The following is a 6,212-nucleotide window of genomic DNA, read 5'->3' on the forward strand; positions in this document are numbered from 1 at the left end:
TTTCTGAATAAGAGTCTCTAGACGGTCTGAAAAGTCTGTAAATATAGCGAGGAAGTCGCTAAATCAGCACCGCTGTGTTCCACAACACGCCACCTCTCATGTCAGCGAGCAGCGTGTCGGGTCGATTACGTCACACATTGGAGCGGTAAAATTATCGTACATTATGGGATTTTTGGGATTATTGATCGTACAGAGGGCAAAATTATCATACAAATACAATAATTATCGTACACCTGGCAACACTGACAGGTTCGGACCCAAATGCAGACAGGACGGGCAGGCAGGTACAAAACAAAAGTATTTATTAAATAACAAATAAATAAGCCAATGTGGCGGCAAAAACAGAAACTTACAAGATACAGGAGGACACTGATGGAAGCCAGGGCGGAGAACCAAACAATAATCAGACAAGGGTGGAGAGAAACTGAGCAGAATATATACTTACAGAGGTGAGTGGAAATAAAAGACAGTTGAGCTAAGTACAAGTGTAGACAGGTGTGAGTGGAAGGATCTGGAGAAAGGTGAAACTGAGGGAAAGAGGCAATGACACGAAGAATACACAAGAGGGAGGCACAAGGACAGCAAAAATAATCCCACAAATCTCACAGTGATGTATCGAAACACCGAACCACTCTGCTACAAATTCACCACCTATAAAGACTAAAGCATAAGAATACAATAAAGTGAGTGTCAGTGAACCCAAAAGAAGTTTAAACTGATAAGAACCATTATTCAGAGCTAAGATCTCAAACATTGAGCTGAGATATGGCCATGGGTGCTGGTTTCTCTACTCTTTTTAACCGTTTCCARTGCTGGGTTCTGTTTGAAATGAAGGTGGAGCTCAGCTCGCCACCTTTAATGAGGATGATGTAATTCCAAATCCATGCCATGTATGAGCTACAACTGTGATTGGTTCCCCATGTGAGGAACATAGCGTGTGGCCAAATGCATTTTAAGAAAGAAAAACAGAAACAGCTGATTACAAAAACAATGCTGAACCAAAAGTAACAAGTAACTAAAGGCTTCCTAGAAATGTAGTGAAGTCAAAAGTACAATATTTGTCTTTGAAATGTAGTGGAGTGAAAGTCATACGTTCCTCAAAAAATAATTACTCAAGTAAAAATACTCAAAAAATGTACTTAAGTACAGTACTCAAGTAAATGTACTGTTACTGTCCACCAACGCAATATATAAGTTTGAGAAACAAGGGGTACTTTGAATATAAAGGCAAAAGTGAGTGTGTCTTTTTCAGCTGCAGATTGTTTGTCTCCATCTTTCCATCTCCATCTTCTGCCACTTATCCAAAATGAAGTCGTTGGAGGCAATAGGTCCAGGAGAGAAAGCCAAACATCCTTTGCCCCAGAGACACTTTCCAGCTCATCCTGGCATTCCCAGACCAGAGAGGTCCACAGATACTTAAACTCCTCCACTTGAGGCAGAGATTCTCCCCCAAGCCAGAGGGGGCATGCCACCCTTTTCCTGTCTAGAACCTTGGCCTCAGACTTAGAGGAAGTGACTTTCATCCCAGCCACTTCACACTTGGCTGTGAACTACCCCAGTGCATGTTGAAGGCCCGACGACGCCAACAGAACCACATCTTCTGCATACAGCAGAGATGAGACCCTGTAGTTCCAATACCAGACACCCTCCTCTCCACGACTGCGCCTTGAGATCCTGTCCATAAATACAACAAACAGGATAGGAGACAAGGGACAGCCCTGGCGGAGTGCAATCCTCACTGAGAAGAAGAGCAACTTTGTGCCAAGAATGCGAACACAGCTCCTGCTTTGGTTCTACAGGAACTGGATTTCTCTTAGTTGCAACCCAGACACTCCATACTCCCCCCCCCCCCCACACACACACACACACACAGAACGCCTCAAGGAACTCAATCATAAGCTTTCTCCAGGTCCACAAAACACATGTCAACCAGAGAGGCAAACTCCAATGAATATTCTCAAGGGTAAATATCTGGTCCATTGTTCTACAACCAGGACAGAAGCCACATTGCTCCTCTTGAAACTGTGGTTCAATGATCTTCCAACACTTTGGGGTAAACTTTAAAGAGGGTGAGAAGTGTGATCCTTCGATAGTTAGAACAGACTCCCCTTTTAAAAAATGGGAACCTTCATCCTATAGTCTGCAACTCCACAAGAGGATTGTCTTCATGAGATGTTGAAGAGACGTGTCACCCATGACAGCTCCACAACATCCAGAACTTTCCGTATCTCACGGCAAATTTCACCCATCCCTGCTGCCCTGCCACCAAAGAGCTTTTAGACTATCTCGGTGACCTCTGCCATGGTAATGGACTCGTCTTCCCCTGCGTCTTCAGATTTTGCCTCCTCAAAGGTGGACATGGAGGGTGGAAAGAGGAGATCCTTCAACAGTTCAATGTTATCCTCAGTCCGGGTCAGCAATTTTTCACCCAAACAAATACAGACTGATTGTTTGTGGTGTCATAGAAATGCTAACAATCAACTAGGAATCATGAAAAAAAATAACGACCTGATTTGACCCATCACAAGTCCCGTAAGGCCCAATTTTTTTTAATCAATTTTTCAACAGTCATTTATCAGTACCTTAACTTGAGCAAGTTTTGTCAGGGTGTCAGGGTTTCCCATTGTAGTTGAATTTCAACATTTTAATACGTGTTACAACACAGCTTTACAAAAATATTATTGAAGAAATTGTTTGGTAATAATTTAGTTGGCAGATTGGTGAAATATCTCATAAAGAATAGAGAAGAATAGAAATAGCTTTTATTGTCCCGCCGAGGGAAATTCAGGTGTCATAGCAGTATCTGTAGAGAGTTTCACGCACTACTTACTTTACAAACTATAGATAGTACACACAAAACAAAAAATAACACTGACTAGCCATGATACGGCTACTAATAATCAAAATATAATATAAAGAATTGTGCAAGAACAGAAAATGATATGTTTTGTTTTAGAGACAGTAGACTATCAGAATCCGACATTAGGAATCAGAAATTGCCTGTTTTCAGTGCAAACCAAACTCAACAGACCAATAACTGTAAAGTGAAATATCACAATGCAGACAAGAAACACATATGTGCAATTACAGCAGAGTAGTAGTGCAAATGATTGTTCAGTTGAGTAATTATGAGTAGTAACAGTACAAATGATTGTGCAGGCAGTGTGTGTGTAAACACTTATTGTGATTTTTGTAAACACGTATTGTGATTTTTGAGTGTGGTGCTGGTCATAGAGTCTGACAGCTGCTGGGAGGAAGGATCTGCGATAACGCTCTTTTGTGCACCTCGGATGCAGCAGTCTGTCACTGAAGGAGCTCTCCAGTTCAGCCACAGCTTCATGCATGGGCTGGGAGACGTTGTTCATCAATTATGTTATTTTAGTCAGAGTTCTTCTGTCTCCCACCACCTGCACTGTGCCGAGGGGGCATACCAGCACAGAGCTGGCCTTTCTGATGAGCTTGTCTAACCGCTTCCTCTCAGCTGCCGCTCCAGCTAACCACCCCGTAAAAGATGGCTGATGCCACCACAGAGTCATAAAATGTCTTCAGGAGCGCTTCCCGCACTCCAAAAGACTTCACCCTCCTCAGCAGGTAGAGTCTGCTCTGACCCTTCCTGTAAAGAGCGTCCATGTTGTGAGTCCAGTCCAGTTTATTGTTCAGGTGAACACCCAGGTAATTATAAGTGTCCACTATCTCAATGTCCATTCCCTGGATGTTCAATGGTGTCAGTGAGGTGGGTCTGCGCCTGCGGAAGTCCACCCTCAGCTCTTTGGTTTTAGCAGCTTTGATCAAGAGGTGATTCCACTGGCACCATTCCACAAAGTCCTGAGTCCACTGTCGGTACTCTGAGTCATCCTCACCTGTGATGAGACCGACCATGGCAGAGTCTTCAGAGAACTTCTGGAGGTGGCAGTGTGGGGTGTTGATGGTGAAGTCTGCAGTGTAGAGGGTGAACAGGAATGGTGCCAGCACTGTTCCCTGAGGAGTCCCCGTACTGCAGACCAGCGTGTCCGAGACACAGCCCTGTGTCCTCACATACTGTGGTCAGCCAGTGGGGTAGTCCAGAATCCACTGGGACATGTGGTGGTCCACTCCAGACAGCTCCAGCTTGTCCCTCAGAAGTCCTGGCAGGATGTTGTTGAAAGCACTGGAGAAATCAAAGAACATGATCCTCACAGTGCTTCCAGGCTGCTCCAGATGGGTCAGTGCTTGGTGCTGGAGGTAGGTGATGGCATCATCCACCCCGATGCCAGGCTGGTAGCCAAACTGCAGCAGATCCAATGAAGACCTCATAGGGGGCGTATGGTTGAGGACCAGCCTTTCGAAGTTCTTCATTAGATGTGATGTCAATGCCCTTACTATATAAAAGAGGGAGCTTCACTGCAGCAAAAGTGGCACTATCCCATCTTATTTTAAGATGTGTTGCTACTTTAAAATTCAAAACTACTTTATTTGAGAAAATAATTGATACAATTTCTTAGTCTCAACTAGTGTTGTAGTCAAGACCACGTAACCCAAGACCAGGTCAAGACCAAGACACAGTGTATGGAGACTGAGACAAGACCAAGACTTTTAGGGCCTGGACCAAGTCGAGACCAAGACCAGACAAAAAATAAAAAATAAAATAAAACTAGATACATTATTTTGTACACATGTTGTTAATATGCAGAGCTAATATTGACAAAATCTGCAAGGGCGAATAATATTTTGCTACAGAGGCAGATTGTTAACCTTAGCTAATGTTAGCTAACGTTAGCTAATATTTGGTTTCTCCTCGATGTGGTTTTACAAATATATTCTTTATGATTTATGTACCCAAACTGTATTATTGAAGATTTTGCAGACATCTTCTTCCGCTCCCAGACAGCTACTTCTCACTTTCTTGGGGTTCCGAGTGTGATCGAACAGGAACAGGTGGAGATGGGTGACATGGCCTAACAAAAAACATTAATAGCAATGAGTCAGGTTTGGATTTGAATCAGTACATTTTCCATCGAATGAAAGCAAGAACAAATGGATTTGACAATATTCTGGATATTTAGTGGTATTTCCACAGTTGTAGTCTTGACTGGTCTTGAAATAAAATCCTGAGTCATCAAAGTCGAAGACCAAGACAAGACTGAGTACAAATGCGGTCGAGTTCGAGACAAGACCATTAAAAAGTGGTCTTAAGACCTGTCTTAACACCAAGACCAGTCTCAAGTAGTACAACACTAGTCTCAACATTTATTAGATTTTATATGTTTCAATGCAAATACTTAGACCTAAACACCATTTCTCCAAAATGGGGTTGTTCAAAGATCTACAGTAGGTAGAATAATACCAGTTTATATTTTTTCACAACTCAGTTCAAACATATCTGAACTGTCCCTTTAGGTGCCCCTAAGTAAAGAAAGCTGCTATTTTTTCTGTTGCAATTCTTTTTGATCCGACTAAAAATCATTTCAGCAGCAGCTTCAGGTGTCCTCAAAAAGCAAAAGATCTTGTTTCAAAACTATCTCATGGCTCGCATACAATATCAGGAATTAAATTAGATAGCTCTGACAATTCCTCAATCTGACATGTGCCGAGGGCGTCTTCAGTTCCACAAATGTGGAACAATGAAATGTGTAATAATTTAAACACCAGCCACACTTGCAGGAAAAGGTCAACAGGCATAAAAAGGCTAATGTGATATTTCCTAAAACTGTGTCACTGACATTTTGAGGCATTTAATGACTGATAAGTCCATGTTAAAACAACTTTGTTGAGCTGTGTGCTGATGTGCCTAAAATATTAGAGCCAACATTGATGAAATGTTCAAGGAAAAGGGAAAAAAGGACACAGAAAAAAAGGCTGCCTCCACAAGGAGCGTGTGCAATACTAATCCCCCACAGAGCTGCCTCGCTCTGGTGTATTGTAGGAAGACTAGGGGTGGGCAGCTGAACAGGGGATTTGGAGCTGTGTTACAAGACTGCATGATTTTATAGTGTAAAATACAGTACGTACACAATGCTGCCCCATCTTCCTCATCGTCAGCAAAAAACATCTGTAAACTAACCAGGAAAGGAAGTGTGCTGGAAGCCAGCCATGTTCTTGTGAGATTTCCTTGTGTTTCACCTTCAGATCCACGCTTGCTCTCACCTTATACACTAATAAACAAAGAGACAGGCTCAAAAATACACACACACACACACACACACACACACACACACACACACACACACACACAC

The sequence above is a fragment of the Austrofundulus limnaeus genome, unplaced genomic scaffold (genome assembly GCF_001266775.1).
Source record: "Austrofundulus limnaeus strain Quisiro unplaced genomic scaffold, Austrofundulus_limnaeus-1.0 Scaffold68, whole genome shotgun sequence".
Taxonomy (NCBI): Eukaryota; Metazoa; Chordata; class Actinopteri; order Cyprinodontiformes; family Rivulidae; genus Austrofundulus; species Austrofundulus limnaeus.